This window comes from Corvus kubaryi, unplaced genomic scaffold (assembly GCF_017639235.1).
Source record: "Corvus kubaryi isolate FWS band 111438036 unplaced genomic scaffold, C.kubaryi_AGA036_p1.0 138, whole genome shotgun sequence".
NCBI classification, from domain to species: domain Eukaryota; kingdom Metazoa; phylum Chordata; class Aves; order Passeriformes; family Corvidae; genus Corvus; species Corvus kubaryi.
Window position 1 is genome coordinate 12944605 of NW_024580672.1, and position 27782 is coordinate 12972386.

The window sequence follows — 27782 nt, forward strand, 5'->3', positions numbered from 1 at the left end:
AGGCAGTTTCAAATGCTTTCTCTTTACAATGGTAGGTTTTTCTCCAAAGTATGAAAATTTATTGCTCATGGTCAAAGCCTGCATGACTGTAAACAATGGTTAGGGTCATAGATTGTTAGCCCCCTCTCAGCTTGGAGCTGCTGTGTTCGACTAGCTGACTTCCTGTGAGACAACAGCCAATTATTACATGATCCAATGACAAATGGCACAGCAAGGCTCCCCTGTTAATCTCGTCTAAATTTCCTAGCCATTAATTCCACTGATTAACCTCTTTATTACAGTATAATCTCTCCTTAAATTTAGAATAAAAAATTCTAGGTGCAAAGGCAGAAAATGAAATCACAGCTTCAGCCTAAAAGTGGAGGTGTCTACATTCCTGCAATCTCCTTTTTGTTCAGGTTTCTCTGGCCTGTTCATGGCCTGAATAAAGCCTTACAATAGCTGACATCCACTTTAAGGAGGAAACTAAAGAACACTACTTAAAGAAATGGCTCAGGTGCTGAGGACCCTTGAAGTAATTCCTGTCTGTCCTACTGGTTTTTTGTGGTGCTGTGAAACGCCAAAACCTTTCATAAGACCATGGGCTAAATGAGTTCAGCCCCACACGTTCCTTTCCGAGATGCTTTCTCTCCACCTCAGCAATGCCAGACTGCTTGTGTCCTGGTGACTTGCCTCTCCTACAGTGCCTTGCCCTGAATCCCTCTGTCCTGGGGCACAGGTGACTGATATGTCCAGTACAGGCCATACAAAGGAAGAGCAAAGCATCACAGGACTTACTGTACACTCTCAAAGCAGGGCATGCAAACCACAACCAGGTTCTGAGCTTGGGAGCAATGGCATGCTTGGGTGTGTGAGTGGGCAGTGAGTAAAGAGGGGTATGATGTGTAATTCTGCCCTCACACACAGGACAAACTGCTAAAGCCACAGGAAGCTGGAGCAGAGCTGGAGCTCTGCTGCTTCTCTGGTCCATGGTAAAATAAACTGACTTTCCACAATATCTAAAAGAGGTTCAGCTTTGGTCTGAACCTGAGCTAAATGTGTTGGGTTAGTTATTACTGAGAGTGATCTGACTTATCCTGTGACAAATGATCACCTCACTGCTTCACTGGAAAGTCTTTCAAGTACTCTGGAAACCCTTTTGATTTCCTCTTGCTCAACAGATTACAGAAACAGTGCAGCATAAGATGTCAAGTGAACTCCAGGGTCCTGTAGCAAAAACAGCATCATAAGAGATGATGTTAATGCTAAACTCTCCCTTCAGATATGCGAGAAAGGGTTGGCAAAGACAATATTCCTCTCTCATTACACCTCACCAGGCCACACAGTGCTTGGCTTGCAGGCTCTTTCCCATAGCATCAAACCAGCACCACCTCAGAAACCTGAATTCGGATTGTGAGGAAATCTGATATACTGTGACAGAGATAGGTAACCCAAGAGCTCTGGAGTCCCATGTTTCTGGGACACTTCTCTCCATGTTCCTTGCTCTTTTTCTGACTTTTGAAGCTTCATGATTGGTGGAATTTTGGTTTGCTTTTTTCTCTTTGGGTCAACAACTTTTGAGACATGAGAAAATTTACATTCTGACAGCATTTTCCTCCCCTTTTAGTAGCAGTGACTATAAGCAGAAATGAAAGCAAAGCTAATCATCCCTGTGAAGAGTTTTCAAATGAGGATATTACACAGCAGGAGCACCAGGAGGCTGGGCATGAAGAAATATTCAACAGCCAGATCTGGAACAAAACAAGTCTTCCAGGGGATGGAGCTCCTCTTGTGCTTTCTCACAGAACAGAGGGTGGGAGAGTCTGAGTTTGGCAAATAGTGGAGCTCAAGGGTTCATGGTATTCATGACTCAAGGTTCCCTCTAATCATCACCTCTTTCTAACATAAACTTTCTGTGTCCTGGGCCACTGGAGCAGGATTCATGGAAACTAAGACCAAGTGCTTTTGCAGAGAACAGCAGCCACTAAGCCCCTATGAACTGTCTTCCTGCATTCATTTGGACCTAAGGTCCAAAGAAAAGAGAAAAGACAAGAGCAATTTTTGCCAGCAAAAAGAGAAAGTAGAAGGATTGAGCCACTCCTAAAAATTAGTTCTCCATATGCAAAGTAATATTTTATAATTAGGACAGCCACAATTTTTCTCAGTGTGCAGTGACAATTCAAGGGAGGTGATATTCACATCACAGCTTACTGACAACCTTTAAATAAATCCATCTAAAAAATAAAGGCAAGAGCTTGTAATACACTTCTTAGCAGTGTGAAGAGTAGAGTCTGATCCTGTTTTCACAGCAGGAATTTGTTCAGGGTTCTGTTTAATTACTGTCAGGAGCTGCAGGGTTGTTCTCCCAGAGAATTCACAAAAGAAATGTCACAGCTGAGGAGCCACATTGAGAGTTCGATTAGGCTCCTTTCACCACTCTAGTCCTGAAAAAGTAAATTTGCCATAATGAACAAAGAATGGCTGAGAACAGATTAGATGTCTAGAGGTAAGAAAACCGGATTTCCTTTTCCTATTGAAACAGCAGTAGATCTATAAGCTTACTTTTTATTAGCATTTGAGAAGCATCCTAAAGTAAAGAGTATTAGCCTTTCCCTGTTTCCTACTATAATGAGGAATTCAGTGTTGTATTGGGTTTGTATGGCAAGGTTTTGGTGGGGGGGAGAGTTGCAGTCATGTGAATACCCCACTGCAAACCAGAGGAGAAGTTGCATTTTGTGGTAGATATATTTCAGATGGTGAAATCTCCCTCGGAAAGAATTTGATTTGAGACAGGACTATGACTCTTATGGGGCCTGGGGGTATTCTAGATTGCCTTTTCTTGATTGGAAACAGTACTTAATATGTCAGTACAGTTCAGCTAATCAAAATATTATCCTCCAAGAAGTCTGAAAATACATTAATTTTGTTTAGTAGATTAAGTTAAAAAAAATAAGCAAACAATTTTCAGTAGGAAATTGCTTACTCATACAACTTTTTCCATCAAAATTTATTGTGTCTCAAATTTTCCAACAAGTTCCATTGCTCAAGTTCATGATTTAAACTTTTACCTAAGCCTTGCTCAGCAGCTGTAAAGTTGCAAATCAACTGCAGGTTCTTGCTGGAGAAGCTCCCATTACTAGTTTGCCTCTGACACTACTTATTTAGGGAACATATTTTGAACCAATCCTGAATAAATCAGTGTAACTCCAGCTGGGATTCTGCTAATGAACCCACGTGTACCACATGAGCTTGGTCCTGCTGTCATATATGATACTTCTTGCTTTAAATTCTTTGCAGAAATTTGTTTTCACTTGTTTCTCTTTTGCAGAAACAATAGCATCAAGTAAATGCCTTGACCAGAATATTTCAGCACATTTGTCCTAAATCCCTGGTCCCCTGATAGTACTACAGACGAAAGCAATGTGTTCACAGAGCATGAAGGCATTTGCTGGGATCCTCTCTCTTATCTCTTGTTGCTTGTATTTGAAGTCTGGAGTGCCCTTGTCCCAGATGCCAAGGTTCTAAGCAGCTGGGATAATAGCATTGCAATGCTTGTGCTGAGTAAAAACACATTTCTCATTGCTACAGGACTGCCTCTTGTAGATCAAGATTTGATCATGGGGATGGACTAAATGTCCTCTCAGAGTCCTGTGAGTTGGGGTTTTTTTGGTAGTTCTAGTCCACTTTCTGTTTCCTTTTAACTTCATATATCTTTTTTTTTCTTTCCTACCTTGCTTCTTTCATTTCTCAATATTATTCTATATAAATTATATTAATTATAACAGAAATTTGAAGTCCCTGTGTGGTAAAAATACAAAAATAATTGTTATGAAACACATTTCTGATCTCCCTCAAAGGTTAACAGACTGATACAAGGACTTCCTTGTGTGCCTTGTTCCACCCTAAGGCCCTTGTTTAAGAAAGAACAAATTTACCACTCTGTCTGGGGAGTACTGGTGTTTAACTTCTAGATGCAAATGGTTAGATGAAACTAATCCTCACCTAAACTGATGCTCTGCACTCTCTCTGTAGTTAATGGTGGGGATAAAGGAAGGGAATATATGTCAAATGACTTGGTTTTGAGTCCTAGAAGGGGAAGAATTGCCTTCTGCATGTGCTTCCCTCTTTTCAGGGCTTGTAGAATCCCAGGTCTCTGGTTCAGACTAGGTATTCTCAGTTTTGATGGCTGAAGAGAAATATAAAAACACACAACAAGCAAATTACAGTGCTTGTAATGGAACCAAAAAAATGTAACTTTAAATGGTTTTAGCTACCAGACCATTACTTACATTGTCTCACACCTTTTTCCAGCAATGCTGACTAAGGACAAGGGACACTTTGAGAGGTTGAGAGAGGTTGAAAAGTGGCCACTGAGGGCTTTGAGAAAAGAAATAAATCCTCTGGCTAAAAAACTGAGACTGACAACTGCCTTTAAAGGCCCCTCACCCCTTCATGGGACTCGATGTCTGGCTTTCCAGCCAGGCAGTGGCATTGCTGAGAATATCCCTGTTCCCCCATGGTAGATGGGAACACACTGAGCAGATTCTCCCCAGAGCCCTGCAGGTCTCAGTGGCATAGAGCTGAAAATACTTTGTTTGTCTTCAGGGATTAATGGTTCCCTTACTCTTTAATGCTGGTGAACCCAGTTATTTCAGCTCTGTTTCTGCTACTTATTGTTCTCTAAAGTATTATTCATTCATTGCTTTCTACAGACCTATAATGGAGTCTCAGAAAACATTTCAGAGGATAGGGATTTGATTAGGGTGATGCATTTGAAATGTCAGAGGTCTTTCCACCTCATCTAGAAGAAATGGATAGAATTGACAGATGTGCTCTGTGATATAATGGGAACAGCACTATTCTTGCACCATTTTTATAAACTGCTTCTGTTTATTTTATGTCTCCCCCTCTCCGTTTATTTTTCTCTCTTCTGAAATAAACACTAGCACAATACAGGGAAATAAATAAGGAAATAGACTTGACCTGGGTCACCTAACTTGGTTTTTTTATTATTTTTTTTTTTTACATAATCTTTTCTCCAACCATTCCTCTGGTAGGACCACAGAAAAGTCTACACACATTTTCTGGAACATTTGTTGATCTGCATGTGTGAAATTCTAAATTCTTCATGCGATACTAACAGTTTTTCTTACTGTTCCTGTGAATAGCCAAAATCTGGATAGAAAGTAAAGTATCAGGTCAGAAAAATTGGAACCGTTCTAGAAAAGGATGAAGCCTGGAATTTCTGGGGAGACTATTTGGGATGACTGTAATCTCAGAGCTGAAAGACAATTGTTGTGAAAGTTTTATTGCCAAGGCAAAGGGAGGTTTCTGTGGCAAAAAAAGCTCTAAGAAGTTTCAGTTTTTATTTTCTCATTTGATTTTCCAAGGGAAATCCAGAGCCCATCTGATGGCTTTGAAACTTCCAGTATAACAATCTAATCTGTAGGAGCAAAGCTGCACATATATTTAGACTCCTAATTCCCTCTGATTTTTAAATACCTCGATACCAGCAGGGACCTGGGTTTAATAGCCCAGCACTAATTCTCTTAGTATTTTATTAGGCTCATTTGTCTTTCATGTACCTGCCAGTGGCTCTAGGCTTCCTGCAATTTTTTGGCAAGTTTACATCTGGGCTTGGGAGCCATGTTATAGTCTGCAACCCTGCAGAAAGGGCAATCAGAGGATACCAGTGACCTGGTGAAGGCTGAGACTTTTACCTTCTCTGTATTGACCAACATCATAATGTAACTTTGCCAGCTTTTTACAAGAGAAAACATGGGAGCAGCTGGTCTGTCTTTATACCTTTTCTTCCTCCCCACACCAGGGAGCCCTGCCTAGCAACAGAACCTTTTCATGTCATCTTGTGTTCTTAGGACAGCTCAGAGGAAAGAAACTTCACACAAGTTCCAATAATAGTGGAAGGAGTTGAGTAAATGTTGATTCATTTCCAACTTTTCATTGCTGCTGGAGCTGCTAGCCAATAGCCTATAATTAATGCTCAGAATTCCCCATAACCCTGTGGCCTGCTTTTCTGAGCCATTTCTCTGGTACCATGGGGAATAAACTTTAATTATGGCCTGTTTCAATGAATTTAACACACCAACTCTTCCCTTGGAATCTGACCACAGTAAACCAACATTGTAAGAGGTGGGTACAATCCTACGCAGACATTAAGTACTTTGCAGCTACATTAACCAGTTCCATAGGTGTGTGTTAGGAAAAACCATCACTAAGGCAGTGCACTTGCATTCCAGACTGATAACAGGGAGCCTCAGCCCTTAACTAAAAATTAAACGTGGCAAGTGTTTTAGGAAAGGACATTTAAGACTACCAGGTAAGCAATAAGGTGTTATGCAGTCCTCATTCTGGATGGTGGTTTCTCATCTGTTACTGTGGACTAGCCTGGATAAAAGCCTAATGTGCTGCAGCTGCAGACTGGTTGGAGTTTGTTTGATAATCAAACAGATATAGTCCTTCTTTCATCCCGCTCAGGAGGAGCTCCTAATAAAAATTTGCAAAACTGTGTTGTTAACCTTCTCCAGGCTCTTTCCTAATCCTTTCTTCTTGGTTTTAAACAACAAGAGTATAAAAGATTTAGCTCCCAGATTTTCATAAGAAGCGTGTTTTAGTGTATCACAGAAACTCTTGATTTACAGATAGTGTTTGTTGCCAGAGCTGCACTAAAACACTTGAGCAATGATGGCACCATTTATTCCTCTCTACCTGCTCCTGTCTCTCTCTCCTTTCATTAGCTTAGCTACAAGCACCTGTTGTGGAAGGGTTCTATAAAAAATAGGAAAAGGGGAACTGTTTTTCCTGGTTTGTTTTGGTGCTTTCTGACTAAGCCCCTCTCATACTCCTGGTCCCTGTGAGACTGAGCCTTCCTCTAGCTACTCTGCTATATTTGATTTTGTGAGCTTGGGGGACTTGGCTTGTTGGTTGGTTTTTATTTTGCTCAGATGAGGACTTCAATTGCTTTACCCAAACATGACGTTTGGGTGTGGCAAAAAAAGGTATGTTCTCATCCTCCATTTCTTGTATCTCTTTAAGGCTTCCCTTCTGGAAAATATTCCCTTTATTTGTGTCACTATTATAAATCTGTGAACTGGATTCTTCTAAGGTTTAATGTTTTAAATGCTATGCTTTTATTAAAACAATAAATGATAAGATTTCAAAGGCAGCACTCAGACAAAGTAAGCACATTACCTCTCTGGAGAGCAGGGTGATGATAGTTGTCTTTTATTCAGCTATTACAACACCAAGGCTCAGAAAAACCTATGCACATTTTCAATGTAACCTTTAAGTGAGCTTTACCTCTTTGTTGTCCTTGCTTTGACCATTTTTTCAGGCTATACTGTACTGTTACTTGAGATTTTCTGTTTTCTGATGAGACAGTCTTTTTCTTCTCAAGAGTATTTTCCTTCTCAAGATTTACTTAACTTAGCATAAAATTTAGGTAAATATAAATATTCTAGGAGTCTGAACAGTAGTGTTATTGTAGCCAAGATCATGTGATGGTACAGGCAAACAAAGTCTGTCAGTAGAATGAAGTAGCTAGAAGACTACCTGGTATACTTGAAAAAAGAGACAAACTTTTGGGTGCACAGGCTTTTCTTTAGGCCATCTAGATATTCAGGTACTGATAATGATGAAGTGTTTCTTAATTCTTGTCCTGCATTCATTGCACAGGTTGTTTATGTTGGTTTGCCTTTGGGACAGATGCTTTCTGCTGGTGCTCCATCTCAGAAACTGCTCAGCACAGTGGTGTCCATGAAGCTCAGAGTAGAAAGGTAGGGGACATAATAGCAGAAGCCTGGACTTTATGTTCCACTCTATTTCAAAGCTTATGCTTTCCCTGGATTTTCATCCATTTGTCATTGTTATGCAGATTGCTCCAATTAGCAGGGGTTTCTATAGTTTGTTTAGGGGGAGTGTTACCTGATATTTTAAAAATCGAAGGTGGTTTTTAAACCAGAAGTCAAGCTGCCTGGATGGTCCAGAAAAATCTGCAAGGCTGGTCAGACAGAACATTTGCATTTCTCTATTCCACTAGAACATACAGCGCTCCATTAGGTAACTGCAGCCCTGAGGCTTTCCCTCTGCCCCCTCTGCACATTAAGTGCATTTCAAGTGTGTGTGTTCCCCCTACTAGAGCACATAAAATTGGGCAACAGCGTGTAACATGCAATAAATGTCTAGCAGCCACTTCTGAAGTAGCTGCTGGCCAATTTAATAGATATTTAACAGGCAGGGAATTGGAGAACAGTACTACTTTCATATTTTAAAGGCAAATTTAGCTTTTATTATTGGTCTCTCATGCGAGAACTTTGTAATTATTTCTGTAGTGTGATCTTTGGGGAGTTTTGCTTTATATAGTGTTTGTTAATGGAAAACAAACAGAAAATGCAGCAGAGAGAGGTGACAGAGTGACAAATGAAGAATGTTTCCCTTGGGAAGCTTCTACTCCCTCTTTTGTCAAGTAACTCCTGATCAGGTTCCCCTGCAGCTGACTTTGGAAAAAGGGAATGTCTTCTTGTGGTAGCATCCAGATCTTCATCCAACAGGGCTTAGGAACAGACACCCCCCAGAATTTAATGACCATATGTTTGTAACTGTTTATCAATGGTATTCAAATCTGATTTTACTTCCAGAGCTGAGGTAAAAAGACAGCTAGATTGATTACTGTGGTCAAAAGATTTCTGTGGAGGGTGTTAGAAGGTTATCATAGTCTGGTACTGGTGCAGTCTCTGTGGGGATGATGAGTGGATTCTCCAAACTCCCTTAACTGTAAGGAGAGAAAGAAAGCTTAAAACCCTTTTTTTTTTTTTTTTTTTTTTTTTAATGTTGGTGACTTTACAAACATACTGGAGTAAGCCCTGTGGAACACACAAAAAGAAAAGGATGGAACAGTTTAGAACAGCAAAAACCAGGTTATGGTGGAATCCACTGTTGAAATGAGCCTTTTTCTTGTTTTTGCTCCAGTGTTTATTCGACAGCCTGCGTTCATGCAAGTCATCAGACATTAAATTTAAGTGTGAGAAAAAGATGCAATGAATGTTAGATGAAAATCATAAATGAAAGCCTAATTAATATTGTCTGTTACTGGTCTCCCTGAAAGGGGTGATCTTTGATCAATGTACTTTAAAACTGAGCCAGCTTGTGTTTTTGGCCCCCAGACAGACACCACATACCAGGGCAGGCAGCCCATCCATTTCAATTAACTTCAAAGAGTGGGTCACCTGTTTGGGGTTTTTTTCCCAGCTACAAAAAAGGAAACAAAACTTACTCCACTTGGAATCCTCCTTCCCCCTGCCTCACCTTACGAAAGGAGTCAGATTGTTTTGAAACACGTATTATTCATCCAGCTATAGTAGAAATACAAATGGAAACCAAGCAACTGTCGGTTTTCCAGCAGAGCAAAAAACAAAATGTCACAGAACCCGCATCAAAATGGATAAACGCATTAGTTTGATTACATACTTTCCACTTGGATAATAGAAAATGATACTAGCATAACAGGAATGAAAATACTTTATTTCTGGTTCGAATTAAGATACAGCTGGGGATGCTAGAAAGTAATTCCAATTGGTGTCTATTAAAAAAAAAAAAGGGGGATTTTTATCATGCATATTTTTATTAAAAGTGTCTGTTTTCTATGATTTTTCATTTAAAAGTCTGTGTGTCCAAAAGCTCTCCTATTTCTTTGTATGTGCTTGCCTGGATACTGTTGTCAGCCTCCTAATTTGGAGCAATTCAGTGGCCCAGCTCTCACTGCTGCCCTGGGAGGGGTGGTGCAGCTGGAGGGGCAGTAAATGCTGGAGTGTCACTGCCCTGGCCAGAGTGATGGGGTCCAATATCCTGGGCTGTGAGAGCTGAGAGCTGGCTGGAGCTGCTGCAGTTTGTAGCAAGCTCCAGGACTGCAGGAGATTGTGACTAAATAAGAGTCCAGAATGCCATGTTCCTGTGTCTTGGAAAGACCAACAACACAGATGTGAGGAGGCAATAGCTTATTGTTCACCAGAAATACAGTGCTCACATCTGTTGGTGTGCTCTGTGATAAATATGTCTCTTTAAAGCTTGTAGACCTCTGTTCACAGCTGCCAACTGAGGATTTGCTGTTGGAAACCTCTGCCAAACAGCATTTGGAAGCAGGAATATAAAATCTCCTGGACTTGAAGAATACTGGTGTTTGGATTTCTTCAGGCACTCTGGGGCCAGCAAACTTAATGTACCGTCTCTCACAGCTATAAAGCTGGATAGATTTATTCAGCTTCCTAAATGGCCCTATAGGTAGGAGGAAAATCCTAATGATGTATGACAAGACTTTCATTACAAAATAATTTCATTTGCTTCATGTGCGTTAAAGCACCTTATAGCTGCTTTGGAAACTTGAAAATGGGTTTTAAGCAGGTTTTAAATTAAAGGAGATGGGGGGTGGGTTATCTCAACAGTGAAACTTCTTTAAAGCCCTAATCCCAAGTGTCCTAATTTTTCCTTGAATTGATGGAATCCCTTATGCTAGGAGAGGAGAGAGCATTTGCATTAAGTACTGATTGGAGTTGTGTTTACGTGTAGTATATGGAAGGCACGTCTGAGCAGAAGTAGTGTGGAAAAATATCATACTTGGCTGTAGTACAGTTTCTTCAGAATGCTTCAAAATAGCCCACAGAGGAGGCAAGTGTAGCTGCTACACTCCTTAACTGAAGGAAAAGAGGAGATGCAGGGGTCTTCCAAGTTTGTTCTGGAGATTAGCAGCAGCATCAGAAACAGTACTTGGCTCTTGCTGCTGTAAAATGCCAGCTCCACTGCGTGTTGCACACCCTGCTTTGTGACACTGCTACGTGCCAGGGAGGTGGGGGTGAGTACCATCACACAGTAACTACAGTTAAAATCCAATGCCTGGTACAAAGAGCTAAAATCAAGTAATCATGTAAGCAGTAAAGGCCACACAGTCTTGGATGAGTATTTTTTACATCAAAGTTTTCTTGGCTGCTTCAAAGGATGATAATGTCCTACACTGAGTAGGTTTTACATGGAAGAGAAACATTTTGAAAGGAGGATATTGGACCAAGAACAAGCATATCTAAATTAACTGTAATGATAGAAATTTTTCTTTCCTAAACATTAGACCAAGGCTGTTCCAGAGTATATATCCCATAATGGGGGAAAACACACCTTTAATTTAAACGTGGAGTTGGTCCATAGGTTCTTTTTTGTTTCTATGACTAGAGGAACTAGGCTAGGTGTTCCATGAGGTGATATTTTCTCTGAACCTAAATGAAAAATTGCAGCCAACATATCCAGAGTATCCACGAGGGTGATGTGCCTCATTTCTATAACCACATGAGGAGTTCCTAAGATGTTAAATCCCCTGGTGCTCTTTGGGCATGTGGGACCCAGCTGCTGCTCCAAGGCTTGGGAGGTTGGATTTTAGGCTGGCTGTTTCCTGTGAGGTGCTCCAGAGGGCATTTCTGGGGGCAGTCCTTGTAAGCCAGAGTGGATAAACCTGAAAGGAGCTGTACTGGTCCAGCATTTCAAGGCTGTGGGCTTTTCCAGCCAAATGCTTCAGAGGCAGGGGAATGATGACCTGGTGATGGTGTCATCTTGGCTAAGGACTCTTACAGACAGCTGAGAGTTTTTGTTCTGTGTCCAAGCTGTCTGTGCTGTACTGGAGCAGTACAGCAGGAACAAGCGAACCTCAGCTGAGGAGTGCCACAGTGGGGCACTCCATTATGCCCTAAAAATCGTTGCAAAAGTCTATGGTGACAGTCCAGAAAACACCAGACCTGCACAGTCAGCTGAAGGTCCTGACTATGCTGCGACTTCTTGCACAAGCACTTTTGTGGGTCAAAAGAGAATTGAATCCCAGTCTCCCTGGAAATGAGGGGGAATGATGCTGTTACACAGGTGCTTGAAGAGCAATCCAGGGCATAGGAATATGTTTTCAGTTATAATGAAGCTGGGAAGTAGCTGCATCATCAGTCCCATGATTGCTGGAGTGCTATGTTTGCCTAATTAAAAATAGCACTCAACAAGCAGCACTTAACTTCCAGTGAGCTGACACCAAGCTGCTCCAGCAATCCTAAATAGGTTTGTTTAAAGGGCGGCTCTGATGGCACCGCTCCCTCTGGTGGCTTCCTTGCAGCAGGAGCCATCTCATGGAGAAGTTAGTCCCCATGCCCAGAGGCCCTTCTGCAGGAGTCAGTGAACAAATTGCTCTGAGCCTGTAAAACACCACTTTGAATCCTTGCCAGAAATGCAGCAAAGGGTGGTCTAGTTGTGAAGCACTGCGAGGAAGACAGGGAAGGGGTCTCACATGGAATTTAGTTTTGGTGCTATATCAGGCCTGGGTCATCATCCTCATGGGGAGGAGTTGTTTAAAAGCATCAGCTTGAGATAATACACTTTGGGAAAGAGAGAGATTTACAATGTGCTGTGAACATGCAAAGTGAAGGGGGCTCACCACAGCCCTTAATATCTCTGGAATGGGACGTTCCTTTTCTGGCTATAAACCCGGGTTGGTTTTTCTGGGCAAGAATATCACAAGGATTTGCATATGGAGTTGCAAGGGATGCTACTTAAATGCTCAATTTTATTCATTTACTTTCAGCATCAATCTTAAACCTTTATGCTTACGTGCACTTCTGTATTCTGCATTTCTTTTAATCCATCGTGTATTCATTTATGTTGCCATCACTCAACAATAACATAATTATGAATGTTATACTGTTAATGTAGTCAGGCTTTCCAGGTATCTTATCAAAATGCTCACTGCTCTAACAATTTGGGAATGAGCCTATTTACACAGCAGTCTAACATAAAATTACATCTTTATAATCCTATTCCTCAAATAGTGTCAGGTTATACTCTGTTTCTTAATTAACAAAAAACTACATTACACTGTATGAGTAAAGCCAAACTGAAATCAGCTTACCCATAACTCATTTATTTATGTCACAGAGCTCTCCTGGAGGCCTAGTAAATGAAGAGGTTGTCTGTTGCTCTTCTGTTTGCTTTACAGTACTTGGTTTAATTTAAAAATTCTCAAATTTTATCTTAGTTATGATACATGTACTTTCAAGACCTTTTTTCTATGTATGGACACATATTCCATGGTAAAAATGGCAACAACATTGTCTAGGCTTTGGCAGTAGAGTCAAGTATGCTAAAAATTCATTAGAGAGCTGTTTTGATTTCTCTGACACCTCAGAGCAGTTCTGGTCATCAGCAAAGCACACACGGTAGAAAGTTTTCTGATCTCAGGTGAAAAACTCCAAGGAAGTGGCGTCCAGTGTAACTTGGAAGATACGTTTTGCAAATTTCAGATAATTTCTTCTGAAGTTCAAAAAAACCCCCAAACCCAGAAGTCACCAGAATTGGCTCTGGTTTTGCACTGGAGTCTGTGTTAGAGCAGAGGGTACAGTTTGGAGCTCTCAAGAGAAAAGTCATGAAAGGCTGGGGTTACAAGAAAATTCAAAATGGTACAGCTGTGTCTTGATTTGAGGAGAAACATTCACAGATGAGCTGTAATTTTGCCTGAGACCATTTCTCTCTTGGGTAGTGTAATTGGCAGAATGTCCCTCTTCTCTCAGTAAACAAAAATATTTTTCTTGTCAAATAAAATGAGTACATTTTTGAATCAGAGGACTATTTTTTTTGAAACATGCTCCATTCTAAAGAAAAAATAAAAATAAATGTTCCAAATTTGAAAGCTTAAAAGGGATAAAATAAAAAACCCTATTTTTAAATTTCTGATTTTAAAAAATTATTAAATATTGTCCTAACATTGAAGCAGTTTTCTCTCTCCATTCAGACAGTGAGCCAGTCGCACCTTTTACTTCACTGTGTATAATGTTGGAACAATTTAATTTTCAGTTATTTTTCACTTTGCTTTGTATCTTGCAGTGGAGTGAGCTGGCCACTCATGACAGGAATTCGTAGCATATTTTCATGAACCTGAAATTAGTTTCTTTTTTTTTTTTTAACTAAAAAGAAAACTGCTTCGGCTATTAAGAAAAGGAATTCAACAAATGTGTAGTGGGAACTTCAAAGTTTCATGTATCTTAACCACCTAGAGCTAAAAAGAGGAGAGTTTCTGCCAGAGCTCATGCAGATGCTGAAGTCCACCAGTGTCATTGAAGTAAATCAAATAAAGCCTTGAAAAGCTGGCAGGGAAAGTTGGACATCTTTTCAAGCCAAATGAAAGTCTGGCTCAAAAGAGACTCATGGAAATGAATGGTTCCTATTCTGAAGGCAACATATATTTACAGAAAATGAAATCTTGGTTAAAACACTTTTTGAATCATGTTGAAGAGTTCACTGTAAACTCAAAAGGTCTTTCTTGATTTACTTGGCTCAATTTCTGAACTTTTTTTTCTTCTACTAATGGCAACCTATCAATCATTGGAGCTGAAATCAGATTTTGCAGAAGGCCATGGGCATCATTTTAAGTCATTTAAACTCTGCCAGCCTGTCCCCATTTCCTAGGAATCATGAGAATTAATGTCAAAGGATTTTTCCCCCTTAAAAAAAAATTTGCAAGTGTTGATTGCATCTTTCTTGTTACACCTGACCCACTTATCACCAAATAACATTTCACTGCTCAGCAGACAAATGGTTGCCTGAGAGAAACACTCACATCCAGTTCTATCCTCATCTTCTACAAAATCATTTATAGGTCAGAACCTCAAAATTTTTTTCCATGTCTAAATGTGCTTTTGAAATTAATAGGTAATATTTGCCTAAAGTATGGATTGATAGCAGGCTTGGGTGTGGGTGAACTGAGTTCATAGCCAGAAGAAGTGTGATGTCCTGTGTAAAATCCACTCCCAACAATATTGGTGGCAGTTGTTGTGGCAGTGGTAAATTGCTGTCAGCTACCTTAGGTGTAACTTAAGTGCTTTGCTAACTCCTTTGTGTCATTATAAACAAATCCCTCTCAAATTACAATCAGAGTCTTTGTTCACAAATCAGTATAACTTCATGACACTATTCCTTCTAGATTTGCTGCAGAACCACAGTTAAAGCCACCACTGTTTGTTTTAATGCAATGCTTATGTTTTGCTCATGACAATGATGTTATCATCCCTTGTTAAAAATCAGAAACCACATAGTTGAAATAACAATGTCAGATGAGACTCTATCTCTCAAATGACTGATACCACAGTAGTTTGTACAAATGATGACAAGTGGGGAGTAGTATCTTCTGAATGTGATGGATTGTTTATTCAGGTAGCAGTGATGCAGGAAATAGGACAAAAATAAATGTATGAGGAAGTACTTTAAGTGGTGGCTGACTTTGATTTTTCTCTGAGCGTGAGAATATGCACCCAACATTGCTAAGATTTGATCACTGGTCTCTTCTGGCCAGTTTTGGAGGTTACATTTTTCCCAGTTTTATCTCTGGTTTGGGAAAGTGATGGCATGGAACTGAGTAATGATATTCCTCAGAAAAGAAAACCAAAAGGATATCTCAGTTTAATGAATAGAAAGTAGGAGGCAAAGTTATTATGCTGTATTCTCTGGCCATTGCCATTTTCATCTGTTTAAAGACCTCCCTCTTCCAGCCCTGGGTCAGCCTCTGGGGGAGTTATCCAATATCCTTTCTCCCAGGTGTCTAAAAGCATAAGCAATTTCTAGTCGGTTTTCTCCCATTCTGAAGAGGATACACCAGAGTTATTATGAAATAACTTTGATATGCCCTGCAAAAATGGGGACTTGCCAACTCTCCTTGTTTGTGGGCTGTTTCTGTTATAAAACAGTCTTCTGTAGAAGCCGAACAGCACAGGCAGGGACAATAAAGGCTTAGTTTCAGTATATTTTGCCAAATAATTTCCATTCAGTTCCTGATATATGGCTGTGTTTAAGTACTCTGAATAAAGATTCAATTCCCCCAGTCCTACAGGGACAATGAGTTTCTGCCCTCAAAGGTGGATCTTGTTTATATCTGGTTACCCAGAGAAAATGACAAGGTTTTTAAACTTCATTAATTAGCAAGAACATCCAAAAATCAATTATGTAATCCCACACATTTTTACCAGATTTTACTTTTCCAATAAGTGGTCTCCCCAGTCAAAAGCCACATATACTGTCGTTTTAAACCACACTGCAAATACACTGTTAAAATGATAACCTGAAATGCTTCTTTCCAACTGATGTGTCTTTAAAGAATTTAAATCAGATGGCCTTTGCACTAGTGGAATGAGAAAGTAAGGCAGTCAGCTAAAACATGTCTCTTTTTTTCTGCTTTTTCTTTTGTCAGTATGTGTAGAATTATGATTGCACAGGTAGAATATCAGCTGTATGTGTCAGGGCGATCGGTCACGCAATCAAATGCAGAATCATTCTTTACCATAAATGTATTAAAAGAAAATCAGTCACATAAATTTGACTTTCAACAGAGCAGCAGGCTGTGTTCTATTCATAACAAATCAGCTCATGCTTTGGGGAAAGCTACAAATCACTCCCACAGCATTTTTCAGTGGATTGTCCTCTGCATCCCTCCAAGGAATTCTTATGTATTCTCTCTGCTCTTAGGCTAATAGTGACAGTGGGGGAGGCAGAAAGAAGGAGCAACCTCCTTGGAAGGACAGCTTGAGTTCTTCTTTTGGGCAGTGGATGTGTGTTTTTAATATGCAGGTTTTCATATTTGCTTTTTGTGGCAGGCAAGCATTCTAATTGAATGCATGGTAGATTATCCAGGTCTAGATTTAATTAATTTCTTATGATTTAGCTGGAAATACCCACTTTCTATCAGTGTGAATCCATCATTAGTATTTCTAAGGCATAGATGGCGTTAACGGTTGTACATAAAGCTCCTTGCCGAGCTCAGAATCAGTTGTACCAAGCTCCAGATTGCACCATATAGAAAATAGTAATAAATATTCAGTAGAAAACTGAAATGGTCAGGTCTCAGTATATGCCTTAGGAGAGACAATCAAGAGAATTTCAAAATTCCCCCAAAAGCCATGGTTGCCTAGGAACATATATACCTCCATCCTGAACAAGCAAAAGGATTATATTAATTTACATCTTGTAACCAAGGGGGCTAAATTCTCTCTCTTCCTCTGCCTGCAATCTCAGCAGGGGAGTACTGATGCACCCAGGTCAAGTGCAGCCCCACACAGCTTAGAGGAACTGAGGAGGAAGATGAGGATTTTGGTAGCTGCACTCTTCTGGGCTCCTTCTGCCTCGGTTATCACTCTTGCAGTATTTTTCAGCTACTTCAAAGCTGGCTCCAGGGTGGCAATCCCTAAAAACATAGCACCAGGGACCAGCTGGTGGCTCAGCAGGCAGAGGCTTCAGAGGCATGAGCAGGGTGGGCTGTTGGGGAGGCTCCAGTTGAGGATCCAGTGCTGCAGCACGGCTCCAGAGGTGCCTCTGGGGCACGCAGACCTGTGCGTGTGCGGAGCCTGGCTTCTCACCACAGCAGGGGCTGGCATCACTTGTTAGCCCAGAAGGGTGACATTTGCTTTTGCTTCCACCACTCAGAAAACTTGAGCTGGCTTTATGAATCCTGAACTGTCCATTGGAGGGATGGATGGCAGATTAGGGCACCTCGCCGGGTGGACCCTGAAGAGAATACATCAAGCTTTGAATTGCAGTGGCTCAGGGCCGAACACACCATTCGTTCTGCTGCCTCAGGAAACAGGGTGATGAAGTCTGGTGGAAAGGCAGAGTGGGCAGCAGTTGGCACTTCTCTCTTGCATTGTTTCTGTGCCAACCTCCAGAAGTTGCAGTCTGAATTCAAATATGCATCAGATACTTTACAAAAGACTTTTGGTTACGCCATTGCATGGAATTTCTCTCACTGCTTTCTTAAACCATATGTCTCCTCTTTCTAGGTCTTCACCTCAGGTTTATGAAGTGGTCCTTGGGAGGCAGCCTGAAAACTCTTTTCAGCAAATCTGCTGGCTGAGAAGGCTCCTCTCAGACTACAATCTACAACACAGCTCTCAAAGACACCCGCTGTTGGGAGGAGAGGGTTAAAAGCTGAAGATTGGTGAGAAGGGGGTAGATTCCCTCAAGTGTCTTTTCAATTGGGAATACTGGAGAATATCAGTTTGGGAAACCCTATATTATGCCTGCTGCTCTTTATCCTCAGTCTCTTTTGAGAAGTAGAATTTCTGACAGTGCTGATGTTCCCACTTGTGTGTCTCTGCTGCCTGGGTGTTGTTTCAGGATCATCCTCTTTGCAAGAGTAAATAAATTTACTCTTTGCACTTCAGCCATAGTTTTGTGGTTGTTCTGGTCACCTGCCTGTGTCTATTCATGCACCCACCAAACAGGGTATTTGAATTAATTGCTGTTCTCTCAATAATCTGGGAAATAGTAGGAGGGAAATAAATATTTACTTTGTTGAGCGCATTTATCATGAGCCCATCCTTTTCCAAGCAGTTCAAATAACTCCTAAAGTGAAGATCTTGCACTTTAGATTAATGACATGACTCAGACAGTAGATGAAACGAGTAAAGCAATAAGCATGTCATGCAAGAGAATCTGACCCATCAAATATGTGCCATCTGCACAGAGGATGAGGCTTCAACTTTATTTTCTCATTAACTCTCCTTACAGCAGCAATAAATATGAAGCTAGAGCAAAAACATTGTTGACTGACACAAGGAGGCTATGGGTTCAATTATTCAGCCATGCCCCCTATGAATTTGTGGAACCTGAACTTTATGGAAAACGACTGAAGGAGCTGGTAACATTAACATGTGGTATAAATCCATGCACAAGAAATGCCTGTTGAGCATCAAAACACCTATTTTCTTCCAGATGGTTCCTGACTCAGCAGGAAAAATGGTGGCATCAGAAAACCAGGCTACCACTCCAAGTTGATGTAGTTTTGCAAAATAAGCTGCCAATTAAATGTCAAACTGTCTCAAAGGTTAATTGGTTGGAACGGCAAATTTAAATGACACATCTAGATTTGGGAATATCAGAAAGCCTAAATTTCTTTGGTAGATCTGTTCTGTCCTTTCCAAACACATCTTTTCTAAATATGCATTTATCAGCTTTGTACGTATTCTTCAGTTTTTGTACCCACACATATATGCATACACTCAAATCAGAAAAGAAAGAAAAGCTTATTTCTACATGTTTCAAATATTAGAGGAAATGGTGATCATTCAGAATGTTTTCCAGGAAAATTTCACTTTCTGCTTTAGCATAGCATTAGATCAGCATCTGGCCCTCCTCTGTGGAAGCAGCTGATAATTTCTGACAGAAGATCACCTCATTTTCCTCCCAACATTCACTGGCATAAAGACCAGAGGTGTCAAATTATTTTTTTGGTAAGGTCTTTCCATCAGACATTTAGAACTAAAAGCCACATGGAGTATACCAGACACTAATTTGTTCTAGCCCTTCATTTAGGCAAACAGATGAAACCCCGCCTGCTTGAGTCTATCCACATTTCCTACTGAACACTTTAAAAATGCCTCATGATACAAAAATACCCAGATAGCAGTGCAATAGAAATACTTGGGTAGATAATTTAGTTTCAAATTGCTTCTGAATTTGATATTTTTTGATGATTTCCATGAAATATGTGAGAATCTTTAAATTTCTTTTCTCAGGATTTGAAATTCAATAGGTCACCTACTGTTTTAAAAGAACTAAAATAATGTTGTGATTAGTTAAAAATCTTTTACAGGAAAGAGTTGAAACAGAAATAGATTGAAAGCATTCTGTCCTCTGTAGGAATTAATGCAAACTTGCTTCCCCTGTCTGTGATTCCTAATTGAATTCTGTATGAAGCAGGTTGTAACCTTTCTCCCAGCACCTGATGGAAATATTTTGTATCTTTGTCCTACCTTCAAGATCGACACCCACCTTCTGTGTCATGACTCAATAGTGAATAACAAAGGGAATGAGTTATGAAGCCAGAGTAGCTGGCTTGACTAATTAATTCTGTTGTTAAAGTGCTCCTTCCAATGTGGAAGGGAGCAGTGAGTGAGAGAGGGACACTGGAGGGAGAGGGAGAAAGGAAATGGGAGCAAAACAATGTTTTGCTTCATGAGGAATCAAAATGGTTTTATGGTCCATATGACTAACACATTTAAGCTACCTTGTGGGTACTAATATATTACTGCTTTGGAAATGAGGTAAGAGAAATCTTAGGAAGAGTCTGGTGGAGGGAAAGAGAAACGAGATGATCATACTCACTACTGATATGAGTGGGAGAAAAAAATAATGTTCATAGGCAAAGAAACTCCAGCTGCTTAACCAGTTTAACTTTTTTAGGCCTGCGCATGGCTAATACTTGTCAGTAGGATGTCTTCTCCTATACATGAAGGTTTTATGAGCAGTGAAGAGTAATCTTTGTAACACTAAAAGTGAAGAGCACAATTTCCTCCTAAGTCTGCTGCCAGCCGTGATTCATGCATTTAAGTTCTGTTTCAGTAGCATACTCTGAGCTCCCAGGACAGTGTCTCTAACATTTTCAAATGCTTCTCAAAATGGTTTCAGCAAATCAGATCAATGCTTTTTAAGGCTACAAATAGAACAAAGTGGACCTGCATGAAATACCTGTCCAGCTTTGCCCACAGAACAGATAGGCTTCTTTGGCTTCCATCATAACACAAAGTGTCAACCTGTAGCAGTTCCCAAGTCAAAATGGATTTGCCTGATTCCTTTCTTCTTTTTGCCTCATAACCCAGGAGACAAAGCACTAGAGATGCATGGCCATCTTTTTCCTACCCCTTTCTCAGGAGTTTGCGTGGGTGAGGCTGCTCAAGTGCAGCACGTTTCAGTGTTAGTGAACAACCTTGGTCCAAGTTTTGCATGAGTGCTACCCAAACAGCACTGGCTTTTTTTTTTTTTTTGTTTGGTTGGGTTTTTTTTGGTTTTTTGGGTTTTTTTTGTGGAGAAGGGTGTAAAAGAGGAACAGAACAATGGAAATCAAAGCAATTCAGAGGAGATTTTTCCAACTGCTTCTCAGAAACACATCAGGCACGTTCCTAATAGCAAAGTGTGCAGCAGGCTGAGATGCTTACCTTTCTCCTAAGTCTCATACATCATATGTGTTTAAATAAAAAAAACCAACCTGAAAAAAACCAACCTGAAAAAAAACCAAAATCCCCACAAAAATCTTGTTATTGAAGTTCATATCTTTCTAAGTACATTCATTATCCTACAGAAAGTGCTGAGGACATTTACTTGTGTGCTGAAATGTATAATCAATTTTTCATCCAATACACACAGCAACAAATCAAAGGAAAAATCAGCTCTGATAACCTTTAATTGAGGAGGGTTATTACTGAAACAAAGAGAAAAGCATTTCTGATTCGGGTTGAACATAACATTTTGAAAGACACATCACTTTCTTATCCTATGCTTGTAGAGAAAGCTAAAGTAATTTTTTGGTGTATTAATAATCCATTGGAATTCTCTGACCTGGTAACCCAGCGGTTAGTACAGTCACATTGTAAACTCTATTCCTGGGTTTAATCCTTCCTGGCATTTCCCTACCTGGGAACATTATAGACAGGAGGTATCAAATCTGACAACATTTTATTTATCATAGACAAGCTGTTTCTGAGTCCTATCTGAAAACCCATGGCCAGGCAAAGACATCTCCCAAAATAAAATGGGAAGAGCTCACTGGTAAGAGGAAACTCATGTAGGTGGACTGAAAACCATATAATTAAATTGCTATGTCTTCTACATTCCTTACGTCTTTGCAACTTTACATTTCAAATTGTTATCAATAATCATCTTGTATATCTTAGCTTTTGAGCTAGACCTATACTTTGCAAGACCTTTTGTGGAACTAGAAAAGATCCCAGACATTCTTTTTGTCCGGGTAGGCATTGCACATCTCTTTCCCCTTTCCTTGTGGCTGCATGTGATATGGTGCTAAGCAGTCCTTCTTTTCATTTCCAGTGTATGTTTTTCATTTTCAAGTCTATTCCACTTCAAGAACAGTGAGTTTTTCAAAGCTGAGCCCCATAGCCAGGTATTCAGCATATCATAACTAATTCAACATATTATCTGTAATGTTTATCAATTGACAAATGTACACTCAGAAGTACTCAGAACTAATATTGTAACTGTGATTTGAAGCAGATTGAGGAAGATACTATGTACTGACTATGAAAAGAATTTGGGCTTGTTTCATAATTTTACTATTCTTTTGTTGGTAAACATTTTTCAGTGTCAAATTTTGGACTTTTCCATCCTGTTGAATCAGGCCAACCATGTCTTCAAAATTACTGACAAAAGTTGCTGTCTGCAGTACATTTCCTACTAAATCCCTACTAATCCTCAAAATCTCTTGAGACTTTGTCCTTTTTACCTTCTCTCCCCAAAAATACCGCTGAAGCCAGTAGTTTGTTAATTGAGGATTTTCTTTCTTTTCAGAGGAGTGTTTTATTTTTGCCATCATAACAAATGAACTTTGCTGGTAAGCGCTGGAAACAAACTTCAGGCAGGTATTGACCAGGAAATTCTTTCAAATGTGCTTCACTGTGAGCTGGATCTTTGGCTGGTACAAATGGAAAGGCTTCCTGCAAAGCTTGCAGAGCTGTCACAGCTGCAAATCTGGAGCAGAACTAGCTCCTAGTGAATGAACAATTGCTCTCCACCGTGTATTCTGCAATGTTTTAGCTGCAACTATTCTTCAATGTCCATTTTGTGCTAAGACTAGTTTGTTGGGTTTTTTTTTCTCCAACTCCCCCATTGATCAGACAAAGTGCTGCTTGTAATTAAGTTTGGTATCTACTAGAGATATGTAGTAAGTGGAGCATTATTTGTTATTTCTCCTGATGAGGTGCGATGTATGGGATTTGGAGGCAGTCATAAGGAAAACACAGAGATGTACTGACATGCTGCAGACAAAAGAAAGAGAGGAGATCAAGACAGAAATTCCTTTCCAGAGTTTATTGGCAAAAACATTTTCTTTTTGTGTTTACCTCCTCCTGAAAGCTAATGCTTGCATTCTCTCAATGTAACACCATTTTCAGATCTTAGGGCCCTAGGATTTTAGCAGTAGCTCATTCCCCCTTGCTCTGTTTTTAGGATGCTGTGGGGTTTGTTTGGGGACTTTATTTTCTTCTATGGTCTTTTGAGAAAACACTCCATTTTCTTTAGTGTGTATTTGCCTGTGTGCAGGGCATCTGCTTTATAGCTGAATGGACATGGAGAGGCTGGGGTTTGTAGGTTTATTTTAAATTATGTGTGGACTTGCTAATTCAGTTTGTTTTCTCCTGTGCTTTTTTCTCATATAATTCCTCACTTCAGGAGTCAGGTATTATTGTTCCCCTTTGTCCATTTTCCTCACAGCCGACAGGAGGTAAAGTTTCTGCTCAACGGAATTGCTCTCTCAACCATGTTTTGTTTGTCCATTCTAAACCTAGAGGATTCAGATGAGGGAGGCAGAGGAGACACAACATTCTTCCTGCTTTTCCTTGGCCAAGCTATATCCCTAACACAGACACTCCATGTGCAGGTGTCCTGCCAAGTCTCCTAGCCTCAACCACATGCAAGGGATGACGAAGACTTGTCTTCTCTATCAAGCCATTGCTTAGAGATATCTGCAGGGTGGGAGAGAAGGATTTCTTTGTAGCCAGCTATTTAAGTCTGTGGGAGTCTTAAGGTTTTCCATCTCCATTGAAAACACAAGCTTTTTAACAGGACTCAACTTTTCATGTCATGTGCCCCATTTGCAGTGATCACACTAAATGATTTTTTACTAGGACCATTTGTAAAAATCTAGTAGAATCATACATCAAAGAAGGCGTGGTTTCACAGCTCAAACCAGCTTCCTCAAAGGCTTCAGTAGGATCCCAGAATGATTTTGTTTTGTGTAGCAGCACTGAAATTCCTTTGTTCTTTGGTCCCTTTTATCTACCAGGAGTATGTGGGAGAGCCTCATAAATTTCTTATCTCAATTTGTATTTAGGGTCTTGAAATTCTTCTTCATTAAAAGCTGCATTGATCTTCTGGATGTGATTACATCTGTCTTCCTGTAATTATTAATTTCTTAATAGCTTTATGAAGGGCTCCTTATTCCATCTTAAGTGCCATTTGGATGCCCTTTTTCCTCTTGCACAGATTGAATCAGTAATAATAAAGCTTACAGAAATTCAGCAAGTGCTCTACAGATATTGCCTGCAGTGATGGTTTCACTCACCTGTGAAATGCAGCCATCTCTGGAGTGGAAACCACTGAATATTTTAACAAAATCTTTATGAAAGAACAGAATTAAGAAGTGTACATAACTAGCTCATTTTTGTATCAAACTTCTGGGTTTAAGAACTTTCTAGATTTTTATCATTTCCAACTTTGGAAATGTAACTTGAAGAGTCCTTCTCAAGAGAAGGATTTTCCTCATGATCTGATATCCCAACGATCTGTCTCATCTTGGAGACATTCAGCAGTTTCTGTGTCTTTGTAACTACAGTGACCAGGTCAACCAGTTGATTTTACCTTGTTCATTTAATACTTTTTTGACCGTGTGGCAAAATGAAAGCTGCTCATTCTCTGAATGGGAAAAGGGGAGTTGCTTGCGACTCAGACAGAGAGGAATGGCCTCTACTCTCTGCCTGTAATCCATTGGTGCTGTTTCTCTTATCAAATTGCCTGACACAGCTGCAATTTTTTAGCTCATAACTAATGGTTTTACCACGTGTCATAAAAGTTCTTTAGGGCTCCTGGAGGAATATAATAAGTGTTCAGAATAATTTGATAGAAACACACCTATGGATTGCTCAAGAAGGTTCCTTACTTGCCTTTTCTTCTTCAATTTATTTTTGGATTTTTGGGGTTTGGGTTTTTTGGTTGGTTGATTTTTATCTTCTCAAAATAATTCCTACTGATTTCCACTCTGCATGTTGCTGCCCAAGGGACGAAAGCAGTCAATGAATCTGTGAAATTTTCTTCCCCTGTGTGGGCACAATATGCTTCCAATCACTCAGAAAGGGTGAAGTTTTCTCAGGGGGTGAGTTCCCCCTTCATTTACCCTGCTATCAGCAGGAGGGTAATTCCAGGAGTCAGCAGGCATAACCACCACTGGCAAATACACTGTGCTTTGTGCCCAGCCCCTCAAATCCTTCCCTTGGCCAGCAATGAGGGGAGGAGCCTCAAACCCTGCAGTCCAGCTGTCTGCAAAAAGCCCCTGTGGGTAAATCAAAGTGACATTGATCCTCTGCCATGATGCTCCCTTGCAGAACACTGTCCTTCAGCATCAGCCTGGCAGTGTGGATGGGCTGTCACAGGCATTGGGATACCTCGGGGAAGAAAGTAAAGCCTGGAACAGAGAAGGCAGTGATCAAGTCTGGGCTGCACTATATGCATGTGGTTTGAGGGAGACGATTAATGTTAGGATTTAGATGGTGGTGGGTGGTCCATCTGGCAATGGATGTGCTCACCATCTTGCTAAGAGCATATGTTTGCAGTCAGTGAGGGTTTAACAGGTAGTTCAGTCCCTGGTCTCACTGTTAAATCTTCACTTGTGGCGGCCCTTCCCAAGACACAGACTGCTCTCAAAATTCTCTTGTGCTAATAGCCCTACTCCACATTTTTCCATGAAAGGCACGGAAGGCAAGAAGATGAAAACAAACATCCATCATGCCTTCATAATTTATTACAGCCACCAGCTGGCTCTAATGCCATTCTGGCACTGAGTTTAGTGCCAGAAGTACAGAATCATAGAATGGTTTGGGTTGGAAGCAACCTGAAAAATCATCTGGTTCCAACTCCCAGCCACAGACCGGGACATCTTCCTCTAGATCAGGTTGCTCAAAGCCCCATCCAACTTGTCTTTGAACACTTCCAAGGATGGTGCATCCCTGTATAGACAGGTAAAATCAGTACAGTCATACTTATTTGAAATTGTTTAGGTCACAAAACACTACCAAACTGTTTGCAGGTGTGCAGGTCCCAGCAACAGGCCTGAGAAGCTGCACCTCCTGCCCCACCCCGAGATGCACAGTGTGACAGCCAAGTTGCTGTGTTGAACATGGAACTTGCAGCCCAGCATGGGGCTGGATAACTCTGCACTACAAAACCATCACTACTGCCCGAGCTGGCACTGAAAGGCAGCAACTGTGTCTGCTGCCCAACCCACTAACCTTTGGAAATGTATCTGATGTGCATCTGTGTTATAAATACTAGTTTTAGTGCTTTGAACCAGTTCAAAAATTTGGCAACAAAGAGTTCTTTGAAATTTTCTTTATTCTTCTTACTGCAGTAATTATACCAAGTTACACACACAGGAAAAGTATAAATACTCTTTTAAAATGTCTTGTGACAAATAGATTTCCTTTTTCATCCCTACAGCCTTTAAACAAACAGAAATATTGCCTGCCCTTTGTTTGGCTTCCCCTGCTGATATCACTGAGGTTTTCATCTGACTCGGCTTTAATTTCCAGTGAGATTCTTTCTCTTTAAACTTCAGGAAATGCAAAACTCTGGTAGTTTACTGATCCATGGTACAGTGCAAAGACAGGATTTTCTGCCAGTCCAATAGTTCCTACTCAGACAACTGGGGTTATGGCTGCTTCTAAGGATCCCTGCCTGTTTTGTTTGATTTTTTTCCCAGAGAGATGTTTTGTTCTTTGTCTATGCTCTAAATACCTAGAAAAGCCATGCAAATCAGCACCAGCTTAAGGGAAGTGGCACTCAGGTGAGCCTGAATAAGGTATCCTGAAGCCTTATTTCATGAAGCCTTGTTACCTTGAGCGCACAGCAACCCTTCAGCATCCAAGTTCAAGTGCACACAGGCAGAGCTTCTGTCTCAGGCAAAGAGCTTCTTGCCCTATTAGCTATTCCCAGCTGCATTCTGTCTCACTGACTGTCTTACTGACTTTTTGGCATGGATTCAGGTAGGAGCACAGTCATCCTGGTGTTTCCTGGTGCTAAAGTGTCCAGGAGAACCGGCAGCAATTTTGATCCTGTCCTTGAAATGGTATTCCATTCCACCCCATTGACCATCTCTTAGCTCACTGAAATTTACTTTTGTTTCTCTTAGCTATTCTAATAAGTTTGTGGTTATTTTTAGGGGTTTTTTTCATTGGTTTTTTTGAGAGGAGGGGGTGTTGTTAGTTTTTTTTTTAATTTTTTTAATTACGAGACTATTAAGCAATTGCCATAAGTAATATGAGGCTGTTGTTGAATACTGAATTTTTGGATGCTTTAAAAATTTTTTTAATCTGGGAATACACATAATATTTTTAGTATTTTTAATGGGGGTTCAGGTGCTTTTAATAGCCAAGACTTACACTTGGGTTCACACTAAAAAACAGGTATTGCTCTGCTTTGCATCAGGTATATCAATGTAGTTCCATAAAAGATGGATGCTTTCTTTTGTTTGGATGCAGTGCAAGGCATTGTTTTCAATGTGTATTCAGATTAGGAGTGCGTCCCTGTGTGTTTGAAGACAAAAATGAGTCAATACCACTGGCTGTTTGATTTCTGGTCCTGCTTCTGCTGCTGACCCACAATGTGCACATGTAAGCCATCCTCACCCTCACCCTACCTCTGCCTAATCTTCCAGAGGGAAGGACTGAGTAGCACTGTTACAAACGTGTCAGGAAGTAGGGTTTTGAGGGAATTACATTTACTTTTCTTCTAATCAATACTAAAACCAGAAAACCCTGGGGACAAAGGAGGAAAATTGTGTTATGCTTGAATGGATTTAAAAATGGAAAGAAAAAATCACAAGTTATTTCAGTGTTCGATGTTACATTTAAAATTTGCAGAATATATACCTAGAAATCAGTTTGAAATGAAAAATCAAAGAAGCTTTGTCACACATTTCCATTACATATTACCAAACCTTCCCCAGGGAAATCTCA